The sequence below is a fragment of the Apodemus sylvaticus genome, chromosome 6, assembly GCF_947179515.1.
Source record: "Apodemus sylvaticus chromosome 6, mApoSyl1.1, whole genome shotgun sequence".
Classification (NCBI taxonomy): Eukaryota; Metazoa; Chordata; class Mammalia; order Rodentia; family Muridae; genus Apodemus; species Apodemus sylvaticus.
This window is the reverse complement of record NC_067477.1, coordinates 36,841,807-36,857,280: the sequence shown is the minus strand read 5'-3', so window position 1 is coordinate 36,857,280 and position 15,474 is coordinate 36,841,807.

Genomic DNA, 15,474 nt, shown 5'->3' with positions numbered 1-15,474 from the left:
CATCTCTCCCAAGGCTATGTCCTCTGTGACACGAAGTGTAATGAACTGGTTTCTTAGGCGTGTGTTGTGGTCTTCCATAGGAGGATTGCCTGCGGGGCAGGATGTCTGGGAGGTCGGCCCATCTTGGGGAGACGGGGAGAAGGTTTTGAAGAGAGGGTAACAGCAAGGATGACTCATTGGGGCAAAGTTTGGGGGAACTATAAGGTTTGTGTGTATGGATGACAACAGCTAGTCTAGGAGACCAGGAGATACCCCAAGGGAAGGGACTCAAGGCTGGAAGCAGAGGGCCAGGGCCAGGGTGTGGGATTTGGGCTTAAGCCAGTGTTTTGTTTTGTTTTGTTTTTTGAGGGGGCGATGTCTTCATTTCTTTGAGTGGTGCAATCTCTCTCAAAGTCTTCGGTAGACACTTTATAGCTCTTCTTGATGCACTCTGATGTTCAAATGGCTGTCAACTCAGCATTAGTTGGGGACATGTGTCTATTCAGTCAGTCATTCTAGGGCCAGGTCCTGCAGAATGCTTGTGATGGAGAGCAAACCCCCACAAATCTGCAAATCCCTTTACAAACTAAGCGGGGAAATATTACCAGCAGAGGGCGCTCTTCAGCGAGAAAGGATCGACAGAAAGCCTGCTATCTCTCTGCCTTGTGCTTTGAGGACCATCTTTCCACTGTGTGGGCTCTGGGGCTCAAACTCGGGTTGTCAGGCTTGGTGGCAAGCACCCTTATCTGCTGAGCTGTCTAGCCAGGTCCACTGATTGTTTCTTTATGTTAAGAATCTTCAAGGTTCTTCTAGCCTTTTGAAATGACTTTTATTTTATTGTATTTTACTTTACGTTTACGTTTCATTTACTTATGTATTATTTATTTATGGTGCTGAGGAGTGAACCCAGGATTTTGTGCGTGCTAAGCAAGTGCTCTACCACTGAGCTACACCCCCAGTCCCACAATACCACACACCATATAGTTCCCTATATAGTCTCTGTCCTAGGCAACCACACACAGGAACTTCCTGCTATTCGCTCTCACTCAGTTCCTGTTGGCCAGAGTTCACCAGCCCTTCCTCACCCTTCTCTTCCAGCCTTTGGTACCCCTCGTTCCCCTCGTCAGACTTCTGAAATGTGTCTTTAGTTTCATTAAACAGCGAATAGTCATGCCTGTGGCATCTTTGAAACTCTCTCAGTTTAGTAGCAAGAAGGGTTCTGGATTGGAGCTGAGTGTGGGGTCAGAGCGTTTGCGGTTTCCACTTTGTCCAGGGGGTTACCATGTGTCACCACACTGGGCTCTTGGAGATATTATTACCGGTGCTGGGGAAATACTCCAGGATGTCAAAAACAAAACAAAACAAAACAACAACCAAAAAACCCCAAACCCTGCCCAGGCAGGGAGCTGCCTTCCCTGAATCCAGGGCGTCTGACCTCAGCGCCCCACCCCGTCCCCACCGCAGCCAATCAGCAAAAGATCTCTTGCAAACTGACAAGCAAAAGAAAACCTTGCAGAAGCAGCTGAGCCCAAACAAACAGACTAGGATGAGGCGGAGAGAAGCCTGAGGCCCGGCGTCACCCGGCTGCAGGCCAGGCTGTTGCCTGGCGATAGTTTGTTCTTTTACCAGGGACAGCCGAGCCAGTTGGGGGAACCCCAGGAGGGGGTTGGGCGGGCGCTGGTGCCCAGGGGAGACTGGGTTTCTTTAAGCAATAGAAACCACAGGGAGGGCTTGGCATCTTTCAGAGAGTGCACCTTCTTCACACAGGAGCTGCTGGGAAGCCTGGGGGCTGGAGGTTGGGGGAGGCCCTGCGGGAGAGCCAGAAGCAGCTACTGCACCAAAGGAGGCTTGTGGGGGAAGCTGGAAGGCCTTCCAAATAGAAAGGATTCACAGCTTTCTGTTGTTGGCTTTCTGGGCAAAAGATGAACTAAAGTAGATCACAGAAGGTGTGTGTGTGTGTGTGTGTGTGTGTGTATGTGTATACAGGTGCATGCGTGTGGGATCACAATAATTTTTAAAGACAACTAAAACAACTGTATACACACACCAATAGGGGAGATAAAGAGTGGACTTTAGAATTTCTGAGGTAAAATGCAGGATACTTTATGCCTTTCAGGAGTCTATCTGTCTGTGTCTGTCTGTCTGTCCTATGTATGTATGTGGTTATTTGAGTCAAGGCTTTTCTACATAGCCTGGGCTAGCCTGGGACTTACTATATGTGGTAGAAGCTGGCCGGCTGGCCTTAGACTTATCACCCTCCTGCCTCAGCTCCCAAGTGCTAGGTCATGAGCCACCAGTATATATGTGTGTGTGTGTGTGTGTGTGTGTGTGTGTGTGTGTGTGTGTGTGTGTATGTGTATATATATGTATATATATCAACAGCATATATTTTTATTATGATGATGATCACAAAGTCATCGAATGGTCTTTTGAGTATTCTGTGGGGGAAGGTTACTTTAGGACACCCACAAGATATGCTTTCCAGTCCCTGCAGCCTGTCAATCAAAAGCAGCTCAGTGGAGGAGATTATCTTGGTGCCTCCTGTAAACATTGTGCTACAGATGTGTCTGTCATTCAAAAGGACACACACATCACAACTTCCTTTCCAAAGGTTCCTCGGGGCCACATCTGAAGACGGAGAAAGTGGGATGGATTAGGGGCCACATGTGGTGGGGAAGTGAGAGCTTAATGAATGTGAAGTCTGTGTTCGTTCTGGAGATGGGCGGTGGCCATGACAGACAACAGCATGGACGTGTGGACGTGTGCCTCCAGTGTCATGCGCAAGTTGACAAAGGGGGGCAGGCAAGGAGTGGAGGTGACTGAGGAAGAACTGCTGCTTAGAACCTGGAAGAAACGCCAATGCCTCAGCAAGGGAGAGAAGAAAGCCAGGCTGTTCTCAGGAGCAGGAGCAGGGGTTGGTCTGGTTTTGACTTGAGCAGAGTGTTCCTTCTTTCATACACAGTAACTCATTTGCCTTCACAGCTCTACGATTATTAATCATAGTGTGTTGCATGTTATGGATGCACAGAAAGACCAGCCTGTCAATAAGAAGTTGAGCTGAGATTTGAAGCCAGACAGACTGGTGGCTCCTTCTCCTCTGTCTATCTATTTGTTTGTTTGTTTTGTTTTGTTTTGAGACATGGTCTCACTATGTTACTATGTAGCCCTGGCTGGCCTGGAACTCAGAAATATACCCACTTCAGTCTCTGTCTCTCTGTCTCTGTCTCTCTCTCTCTCTTTCTGTCTCTCTCTTTGTCTCTCTCTCTCTCTCTGTCTGTCTCTCTCTCTGTCTGTCTCCCACATCCCTCCCTTTCTCCCTCCCTCTCATCCCCCTTTCTATTTAAAAATTGTGTGTGGGGATGTATGTATATGCTCGTCTGAGTGTGTGCAAGCGTGAACAGAAGACAGAGGTAGGCAGCTTGCCTGGGTGTGCGCAGGTGTGTCAGGAAGCCAGAGGTTGATGTAGGGTGTCTTTCTCAACTGGGTTAGGGTTAGGGTTGGGGTTAGGGTTAGGGTTAGGTTAGGGTTAGGTTTAGGCTTAGGGTTAGGGGACTCTCCATCCATTGTTTCTGAGGTAGGGTCTCTCACCAAACTTTTAACTCATTAATTTGTCTAAACTGTCTGCCAGTGTGCTCCAGGGACCTCCCTTTGCATCCCCAGATGAGGGTTGTAGACGTGAGACACAACACTGGACTTGGATCCCTGGGATCCGAACTCAGGTCCTCATGTTCCTGTGGCAAGCACCATACTAATTATATCATCTCCCCGGCTCCCCGCTCCCCTCCCAGCTCCTTCTGTAAGTTTGTTACATTAATTGTTGAGGACAAGCCCATTACAGCCCTGCCCCATTTCCGGCTGCTTGTTTTAGAGATAGGGTCTCATCAGGGCTGGCCTGGACTTCACCATCCTCCCGTCTCAGTTTTGTAACTACTGGGACCATAGGGATGTGCCACTGTCCCTGACCAGAATGGTTTCTAATCCTGTGGCCTTCTATTTTTCCCATCCTTTGTGTTGTAGGCAGCACACTGTGACTCAACAATCACAAGGGGGAAAATGATACATGTTTGTATCTCATTTTGTAGCTGGAGAACCTGGTAACAGTGTGACACTGTGCTGGCTAAGACAATCTGCACTCGGCCAGCCAGCACAGGCCAGGTGAGCCATGGGATCGTGATACATTTGGTGATTATTAAGAGTTAACAAGAGAACCAGGGGGCTGGCTCTGTGGGTGAAAGAAACCCTAGCAACCCAAGTTTGATGCTCAGAATCCCCAGTGGAAGGGGAGAACCAATGCCCAAAGCTTGCCCCTGACCTCCACACCCATGCTGTGGCACATGCACATACTGTAAAAAAATATTGTTTTTAAAAAGAACTAGGAGCTGGAGAGATGGCTTGGCTGTTAAAAGCACTGGTTTCACACACAGAAGACCTGCATCCAGTTCCCAGAACTAAACACTTACACATAGTTCACAACCATGTAGAACTCTAGTCCCAGGGGTCCTGATACCCTCTTCTGACGTGTATAAGCATCACACACATGTGGTGTGTAGACACACATTCAGGCAAAATGCTCAAACACATAAAATTCATCTTTTAAAAAAAGAACTAAAAGGGCTTGTGAATATTGTATGTTTCATGTTTGTGAAGTATGTGTAGGCAAAATAGTTTTGTTGGTTTGCCTCAATTAAAACTGGGGGTGTAGCTCAGTGGTCTTCATGGAACATGCATAAGGCTCTGGGTTTGATTTCTTGAACCTCAGAAAATAAAGCAAAACAATGAAGGACTACTTAAGGGGCACTAATACTGTGGCATGGAGGTGTTTGTGTACCTTTCCACACTTCAGGTGTCTGTCAGAACGCAGTTCACAGTGAGGTCTTGGTCTGATGATGGTGTTTACTTAGAGGCAGGGCCTTTGAAGATGATTAGGACAGAGCTCCCGTGATTGAATTCCAGTAGTGCTATAAGGAAGAAGACCAGAGGACCCAGTTCACACCTAGCTCTCCAGCTCTCAATGTTTGATGCCCCGTGCTGCCTCAGGACTTTGACAGCCAAAATGTCATCACTCAATGGGACCCTCTAGCCTTAAGTTAGAATTGTGAAAAAAAATTCTTTTTCCTTAAAACAAAAAGCAAAATAAAACAACAACCACCACCCCAGTCTGTGGAACTGTGCTTTTAGGTACAGTCACATAGCAGTAGTATGAACAGGTCAGAAGTTCTGTCACTAGGACAGTCCGAGTTCCTCTGGTAGGATGGTGTTCTTGTCTTTCTCTGGTTGTCTCTCTAGGGCTTGTAATGTTAAAGATGAGCATGACAGAAAGCAGTCTCTGGTCATGCCACGCAAGGTGGGGGAGACTGAGTCTGTTCCTATAGCAACACTGGGGAGCTGACTATTCATCCCGTAAATGTTTACTGAGCACCTGTTATATGGCTGGCTGTTTTAGCTCAGTGATGAATGAGGTAAAGTGTTTGTACTAGTGTGGAAAACATGGAAACCAATATAGATAATCCAAATCCAGAAAGAAAGATGATCTGTGATGAAAGTGTGGGGTGGGGAGATAGGGTGTGAACAGAGACACATAGTAGGACAGTGGCCCCAGGAGGCATGGCAGGACAGTGCAAAGAGGGTAATCTAATTAGCATTAGAAATCTGATTATCTTATATAGTCTGTCCCCAGCTTGGGCCCCACTCTCTATTAGTGAGAGGACATTCTTCATGGTACTCCTTGTTTCGGCAGGACCCAGTGCTACACACGTCCCTAGACTCCTGCAGGATGGAGGTGAACAGGAGTGAGGACAAGATGGCGGACCCCCTTTGGAGGGAAGTGAAATGCTAAGGGGAGGCATGGGTGGTGGAGCAGTGGCTGCTCAGTTCTCCTGCCTCTTCTCCCCACGCCCTGAAAACACCCAGATTCTCCTTTTATTTGATTATTGAAGGGACTTCCAAAGTGGAAATTTCTGGCTTCTTAGGAGACTCAGTGGTGTCATGTGTCTTCTTTCTGGAAACTGTCTTATGAGGATGTTTTGCTGAGAACAGACACGTGGTGTTTTTCTGGAAGCTGCCTGGGAAAAAGGCATGTGATCTTTTGCCAGAGTGGACACTTGAGAGAACACATGATATTTGGAGAGGGTATAAATACAGCCCAACTGGCTGTTCACCTTGCCATTTTCTGCTGGGCATCATTGGGCTTTGCTGGTACTGGTCTTCACTGATGTTGCTGTGTGGTATGGGTTCACCTTGGCATTTTTGGTAGTCACTGTTTGTTGTGACTACACAGAGAGAAACACCACCTAAGAACTTCTAGTGATGTTTGATGGCTTCTTGAGGCTTCTGAGGACTTGGATGGATTGGTAGAACCTCACCATTGCTGATTTATAAATGGTGTTTGTGAGTGGATCGAGCTGCTGTCGATTAGTGTGAACTAAACTGCGGATATCCTGACAATGCAGATTGGATTTGCTCAAAAACAACAACAACAACAACAACAACAACAACAAACCCATATTTCTAAGCAGATTCACATCTTTCTTTTGCTCTATTAACCTTTCCTTTCCACTACCTCAGGTGGGTGGTGGGCTAGAAGTGATGTTAAAGCATTTAAAATCCTTTATTAAAGGTAGGTTTTACTTGGGAAGCAGAAGAAGGTAGATTTATGAATTTGAGGCCAGCCTGGTCTAGAGTGAGTTTCAGGACAGCCAGGGCTACACAGAGAAAAACGTGTCTTGAAAAAAACAAAACAACCAAACAAACAAAAGTAGGTTTTAAGAAATCTAAGCCTATAGATTTCTGATTGTCTTAAGCCAACAAGGACAATAGCAGTCCTTTTCCAAGTGGAAAGAATGACATTGGAGTCTTCTGAGGGATACAGAAAGGACACACTCTCAGCCTTCATGGGATCCACCTAGAGGTCAAAGCTGACACACAGAAGCAGTAAGGGAGTGGAGAAATGAGCCACTGTTATCGCTGAACTGCTGCAGAAACTTATGTAATGGGAGTTTTGTTTGTGAGCACATTTTTGAGTGTCCATTTGTGATTAGCAGAGGAGCAGTGTCCTAGTTAGGGTCTCTATCACTGTGATGAAACACCATGACCTAAAAGCAAGTTGGGGAGGAAAGGGTTTATTTGGCTTACACTTTCAGATCATAGTCCATCATTGGAGGAAGTCAGGACAGGAACTCAAGCAGGGCTGGAACCTGGAAGCAGGAGCTGATGCAGAAGCCATGGTGGGGTGCTACCTACTGGCTTGCTCCTCATGGTTTGCTGATTTCTTATAGAACCCAGGACCACCAGCCCAGGGATGGCACTACCCACAATGGGCTGGGCCCTTCCACACTGATCACTAATTGAGAAAATGCCTTACAGCTGGATCTCATGGAGGCATTTCCACAACTGAGACTCCTGCCTTCTGATGACTCTAACCTGTGTACAATTAACACACAAAACCAGCCAGTACAAGGAGTATGGAGAGATAATCAGCAGAATACACAGTCTGGATTTCAATCTTGTTATTTAGGCAGAGTGACTGCAGGCAGCAGATCCGCCTTTCTAGGTATCGGTTTCTATCTGTAAAAGAAGTTGATCCCTTTGGGAGGCAGAGGCAGATAATCTCTGAGTTTGAGGCTGGCCTGGTCTACAGAGTAAGATCCAGTACAGTCAGAGATGATTCCATAGGACTCTGGTCAAGATTAACGATGCTCACAGGAAGCGTGTAGGGGACCAATTGCTGTGGAGAATGTGACATGCCACCCAGATCACTGCTCAGGAGCAGAGGTTACTGACCCTAGCTGTTTGAGTGCTCAGTCACTAGGTCTACAAAGCTTGCCCCAATAAAATAGAGGAGGCACATTGCCAGGGCCATGCCCTCTTTCTGGGAGCTGCCTGATTGATCCATCAGGAACACTGATCTTCACTTCGTAGAAATGCGCCAGAGAACTCCTCCTGGTATTCCACCTGATTCTTGCTGCTTCTGCTGACTTATGCCGATTCAGCAGATCCTTATGGTTTCTGCTGGATCAAGCCTCTGCTACTTACTAATGTTTGGTGTTTGCTATCAAGAACCTAAATAAGGCAGGCTTTGAAAAGTCTAAACCAACATACAGGTACAGCTCTGAATGCATTAAAGGATATAATTATTTAGAGGTTACTGACCAGTAACTTGTATGTCTTAGTTATCTTTAACCATTTACTAAAGTATTTTTCATAATTCTAAGACCTTATATTTTTTAAATGAGGTACGTTCAAGTTATATGTACATATATCTTAAACACGTGTCGAATCATATATACAGGATGTTGTAGTAAACATGACCTTAAATCTCTATCAAGATACAAAAATTCATACCAGTCTAAAATATTTGAGACTTATTGTTGCTTTCTTAGTCTAAAAGGAGATATAATAACCCACCCTTCTTTCTCCCTTCACTGCCCTTCCCCCTGCTTTTTACCCCCTAACACTAGATAGGAGAGAAAGAAGGAGAGAAGGAGAGAGATCCCTTTGTTTCTTCTCTGACCTCAACCAGTGACAACCAATCCCCCTAAATGAGAACGACCATCCATAACCTACCAAATAACCAATAGCCACCCACCCCACCTCTCAGGAATGAGGACAATGTGCTCTTTAGACGGCTTCCTGCTGTCTAGGGTTGATGGCATCTTCAGGAACCCTAAAAGAATTGGGATGCTGTCCAAATCCTGGGAGAGCTAGCTGGCTGTTTCACTTGCTGTTCAGGAAGGTAGAGGGCTAGCTGAGGTCAGTCAGTGAGGCTGGACCTCCTGGGGATAGCTCCGTTGACTTCTGGTATCTGGACGTTTTGCTCTGGAAACACACAAACTCTTAAGGGTAACATTGTAGGGACATTTTTGAATTAACACATGTTTGGAATGTGCAGTGTGCACACATCAGCCAATAGTGATTCTCTGCTTCATGTTTCAGCAGGTCAGTTTGGACTGAAAAACCAGACTGTAATAGTGTGTTATAAATCCCCATCTATGCCATATGAAAGGATGGCATGAAGCAATAAGTCATGAGGATGAGGTAGCCAAAAGATTCACTGTCTGCTGCAGAGACACCCGTCTCCTCAGTCTGCTAAGCTGTCCCCAGAAGGGGGGTCATGTTCATGCTACCTGCTTTGTTGTCTTTCCAGGTCTCTTCCTTTGCACCTTTCGTGATGGCTGCCAAGATTATCAGGAGGTCTTCCATGGTCAAATCTAATCTTTATTAATTTTGAAGGAATCCACAAATTTGGTTTCCTGTGGAAATAAAGACATAGCCTCTTTCCCAACACAACACGTTTCCTGACTTCCATTCTGAGGTTATCACATCCTTAAAGTAGATAGTCTGATTTAATTCAGCAGTCTTTTCTAAAATCCAATGTTTTTCAGCAGCTGTGCTGTCTCACTGTCATTTAAAAAGTTTAAAGTAAAAAAGCATTGTGTAATCTTTCTCATATCACCTTTCTGTTTTATAAACATCTTTAAAGTATAGTTAGATCTTTCTGTGATTGTTTGAGCTTTTGGACTGTAAGGTATACCTGTAATAAGTGTTATGTTACAGTATGTAAAAAATTGTTTCATTTTACTGGATACATATGCCGGAGCATTGTCAGTTTTAATTTGTAAAGGTATCCCCATGACAGTCATCATTTGTAGTAAATCATTGTGTAATTTTAGAATCAGCCTTTTCAGAACTCAAGGCAGAAAGCCATTAAAATCCTGAAAGGCATTAACTGTATGGTGTCCATACAGTTAATTTTCTGAACTCCGTAAAATGAAACACATCCACCTGCCAAATTTCATTTGTTTGGGTAACTTTAGTGTTATTTCCAGCAGGCAATGAGGCTTGATTATAAATAACAAAGTTAATTCTGAATCATCTGGAATAAGTTTAGCAGTTTTTTTTTTTAATGCAAACACAACTCTTTCTGAATATCGAGAGTCGGTAACTATATTAAGAGATTCTAGCTGGGCAGTGGTGGTGCACGCCTTTAATCCCAGCACTTGGGAGGCAGAGGCAGGTGGATTTCTGAGTTTGAGGCCAGCCTGGTCTACAGAGTGAGTTCCAGGACAGCCAGGGCTATACAGAGAAACCCTGTCTCGAAAAAAGCAAAAAACCAAAAAAATAAAAAATAAAAGAGATTCTAGAAAATCTAATAAAACCATGAGAATAGCATATAGCTCTGACCTTTGGACTGAAGCATATGGACTTTAAATTATTTTACTTATATTTTCAGACTTATAACCTGCCATTCCTGATTAATTGGCACCTATATAAAAGGCAGGCGCTTTAGAAACTGATATTCCTCTCACTGTAAAAAAAAAAAAGGATCTAATTAGTTCTTTTTATATACTGAAGTCCTTTGCTTTTGGGATATTTATTGTTTATTTCTCACCCAAAATTATTGCAAGCTCTTTGCCAATCTTTATTGATTACCTACAATGAAGTATTATTAATATAAAGCATTATTATCTCTGCTGGGTCTGTTCCTGTTAGTTGACAAAGTCTTATTCTTCCTTTCATTAACAAATTGGAAACCTTTCTATATAGGGTTTTAATATGTTTACTCTGTTTATATGCTAAAACTATCCATTCAAATATATTATATTCTCTCTGCAAAAAGAATTCCTGTGGAAGAAGGAGTAGAAGGTAAAATAACTAAAATCCAGTCAAGCTTGGTATCTAAGTAATTCACATGTGCCTCCTGTAATCTCTTTTCTATCAGAGCCAATTCTGTCTCAGATTCAGTTGATAATTTCCTTGGACTGTTTAAGTCTGAATCACCTTGTAAGGTTTGAAATAAATGAGTAGTTAATCCAATAATGGGTTGTAACCAATTAGTATCTCTTAGCAATTTTTGAAAATCATTAAGAGTTTGTGACGGACCTCTTCTGATTGTATTTTCTGTGGTTGAATTTTTTGTAGACATATCTTGTATCCTAGATAATTAATGGAATCTCCTCTTAGTATTTTTTTTTCAGTAGCAATTTGTAATCTCCACCAAGGCAAAATTCTTTTTACTCCAACAAACATTTTTTCCTAAGATATCTGTATCAGAACATCTAGCAAGATATTATTCATATAATGATAAATATAGATTGTGAAAAAACATTTATGAATTATTTATAACAGCTGTTGTACAAAATATTGATACAATGTGGAAAGACTTTCCATTGAGGCCTTTTTGTCAGCTGTCTATGGTTAAATGTGGGCATGGTGAGAGCAAAATTTTCTCCTTGGTTGTGAAAGCAAACTTTTCTTTCCTTGTTTCTGTAAGGGTATTGAAAAAATCAGTCTCTTAAATTAATCACTATAGTAGGCCCTGCCTTAGGAAACAATGAAGTTAAAGGAACTGCAGGTTGTAAGGAGCCCATAGGCTGAATTGCCTTATTGATAGTTCTTAGATCAGTTAGCATTCTTTATTTTTGAGATGTCTTTTAAAATATAAAAGTAGGAATTCCAAGGGCTGGTGGATTGTTCTATATGTTGAATCTCCAGCTCCTCCAGTTGAGTGGTCCAGCCGAGACCACCACTTAGATCAGCTGCTCTAGGGACTGAAACTTTTCCTTAGTTAAGGACCACTGATCTACTCAAACAGGTTAGCTACTTTGTAGGGCTGGGAAGCCATGGGATGTGGTGGGGGAGGCCTGGAGAAAGAGTAGGGTTGAGGAATGTCCAGAAATCTCATCCTGAGATCAGCAGGAATAGGACCCCTTCCCTCCTGCACAAGATCTGCGTGTCCCCATCTTTGCCCCCAAGAGGAGGTCTTGTAGCCCAGTATCCAGGTTAAACTTCCACTCCCCTTATAAGGTCATGTCCAGTAGAATGATAATGAGGCATCCCCAGCACCCTGGCCCTGGTCAATGATGTTACATTCACCTTGATAGCCTGTTTTCACCCCTGAAAAGTTTAAATAACTTTTGTTACCTCCATTAAAAGGAGCTGTCTCACTGAAGATGCTTCCTGAGAGTCTATTCTAACCATGCTCACTGTAGCCTGAGGACACTTAGCCCCTGGCCATCCACCTAGCTTTGCCTCCCAGAATTTAATGGTTGTGATTGTGGGTAATCATGCTGCTACTTTAATGGTAGGGCAGTTGGTGTCCCATCAGCAATGGTCCTCCTTATAAATTTGGAGAGCCAACATCTGCTGTGTCCCACCTATGGTGGCCTAGATGGTTTGTAATTGTTTCTTATAACATTTCAATATCTTTATCAGGAGCATCTCCTATTTTATGGCTTGTTCCTGAAGTTGAAGGAATGTTAATCTATATTTTCACTGTTAAAATATATCTCTTCCCCACAAATGTATGACTATATCTGCCATATATGTCTTTAATCTTCCTATCTGATCTTCTGGTCCTATATATTTAATCCATTTTTAGACTATGTTTTACCTGAGACAATGCCCCAATTTCTAGGCACTGGGTAGATACCTTTCAAGTTGGTCAAGTTGGATCCTAAGAATCTTGTGAAGTTATTGCACTTTGGGATCCCCTAGGCCTTTGATCTCAAGTTTCTCTGTCTATCTATCTATCTATCTATCCTACCTATCTATTGTATCTAACTGTAATTTCAACTCTATGGTCTTTGATTGTTTATAGCAGTTTTCCAAAATACTTGTTTCCTGGTACCTTTAAAATCCCTTGTTCTATCCTTTGGAGTAGCTAAGCTTAGAGCAGTGAGGTCTGTCATATCAGGCACTAATTATTTTAGTTGCTCTTGAGAACAGGCTCTTCCTGGTTGACTGGTGGTGAATGGCTCACATTTCCTTTAGGGGCCCGAACAACAACCCTTAGGCAGTCTCCCAGTTTTGAGGAACTGCTTCATATATCTCTGGATAATCTACATTCATAAGCTTTATGTCTGCCCTGTCCACATCTCTTATATCTTCTAGGAAGCTTCCTCTCTGGATTATCATTACAGAATATATCATCCTTAGGAAATGTTTGTCTACAATCCTTTAGGAAATGTTTTAGTCTTCCACAGCCAAAGCACTAGACATCTTGAGCTCTCATATTTTAGCAATTGCCTGTCCAATCGTAGCACTATTGTAAGCGTTAAATCCAATATCCACAGTAGTTTCAATCCATTGATAAATCAGAGCAGATCTAGCCTTTAAAGGCTTAATAGCCTTTTACATCAAGTATTAGATCTCAAAATCTAATGGCTCAATTAGTATCTCTCTTGGGTCTGAATCTGGTTTTGCTCTATTTACAATGGAAGTTAATCTTAGTTAAAGATCACTAAAAGATTCATCTTAGCCCCAGGCTATCTTGGTAAATGATTCAGATTGTTTGCTAAGTTGTTCACCTTTATCCCAAGCATGTAAAGCTACCATATGACATTGGTCTAAGATGGCATTGCCAATCAGAATCTTCATTCATAACCCAGCATATTCACCTTCACCTAGCAACTGATCTTTGACAATGTTAACATCTCTAGTTCTATTACATTGCTCCATAGCTGAAGCCTCCTTTCTCCACCAGGTCCTCCAGTGTAGCTGATGGCCAGATTCCAATATAGCTGCCATTAGATCTTTCCGATCTTTTGGAATTATACAGCTTTGCCTAGTTCACTTATTTAGCACTTATTTCACATAGGGTGAGTGCATTTCATAGGTTATCATTACCTCTTTAAATCTCCTCCGATCTAGCATCTCTGTGGGTTGCCACCCAAATTCATCATAACCTTATGAGTTTTTCTAGCCTGGCAGGAATTGTGCGATGTCTGGGAGAGAATTTGTAGGTTTTCTAACAGCTTTGGGCTGCCATCCTGTAATCTTATCATATGGTGGCGCCACAGGCTTTAGATGGAATTCTTCATTCCAGGCTTGAGAAAATTATTCTGATTTAAAAGAGCCTCTAGTTCCTGTTCTACCACTTGTTTTATTTTATTTTTTATTTTATTTTTATTTATTTATTTACAGAATTATTTATCTTATGTATGTGAGAACATTGTAGTTACTTCGAATATACCAGAAGAGGGCATCAGATCCCATTACATATGTTTGTGAGCCACCATGTGGTTTCTGTGAATTGAACTCAGGACCTCTGAAAAAACAGCCAGTGCTCTTAACCACTGAGCCATCTCTCCAGCCCCCTGTTCTACCACTTGGAGAGGGCACAGAAACTGTAATCATTACTGAACATATTGCAATTAGCTCTATGATAATAGCTAAAACAAAACTATATGAGTTCAGGTGCCTTCTGCTATAATGTTTTCCTTTTATTTTTTTTTAAAGATTTATTTATTTTACATATGAGTACACTGTAGCTGTCTTCAGACACACCAGAAGAGGGCATCAGGATTCCATTACAGATGGTTGTGAGCCACCATGTGGTTGCTGAACTCAGGACCTCTGGAAGAGCAGCCAGTGCTCTTAACCGCTGAGCCATCTCTCCAGCCTGTGTTTTCCATTTTTTTTTAAACATGGAAATATTTTCTTTTTTAATTTTGCTAACTTTCTTCTTCCTTTGGAGAGTTCACTTTATTATATGGAACTTAATATTTCCTTCTATGACTGTCTATATTCAGTTTCTTTCCTTTCTTCAGCATCTATGCACATTTACAAAACATTTCTACTTATTTCTCTTTACTGTTTCCAAACATAATATCTCTTTCTGCACTTAAGCTTTCCTAAACTCTGTCCTCTGGGAATTGCCTGCTCTGAGCATACATTATTGAGTCCGAGATCCGGGATTTCAGCTTCTCCGACTCTGACTGATGTCTCTGCTCCATGCTCTTGTGCCTGGATTTTCATGTCTGGACCTCATGCCTTAGCTGGACTCGGGCTCCACATTGGTGCACCAGATATTTCGGGAGGTTTTCGGGGTCCCACTTGTGGTTTAATAACAAAGATGCAGAGGTGTCTGTATAGTCTAAGTCTGCTGGCCTTCTTGCAGGGCAGTCTCTCAGCATTAAATATGTTATCTGCTGTTGTGCCCCTCCACGTGGCTCTCTCTGCTCTGCCTTCCTGCTCTGTCCATGCATCTGTGCTGCCTGCTTCTTTCCTCCTCTCTTCCATCCAGGTTTTGCCAGACTTTATTTATCAAAAGCCACATGCTTTTCATACAAAAAAGCACAGTGGGAGAAGTTCCACAGCTTACTCATTCTCAGCTCAGCAGCAGTAGGACTATGACCAGTCCACATCTTAGTGTTGCCTTGGGGCCAGTGTGAGGGCACCATGACCTTCTGGGACCTCCCCCATGGCAGCTTGCTTTTTAACAGGATAATCTCAGAGAATCTTCTTTTGCTGCAAGCAAGAAACCCTGCAGACTTTACTAGTGGGTTCTCATGCTCTCTGTCTCTCCGTCTCTCTCTCATCTCTCCTATCCTTCTTCCTGTCTCTGTCTCTCTGAGTGTGGGGTTGTTAAATGGAATACAAGACACTGTCCCAACTCTTGCCACTGACAGAGAAGATAAACCACACTCCCAAGTGTGGTGCTTTGAATGAAAATGGCTCCGCAGGCTCACCAGGAATGGCACTATGTGGAGGTGTGGT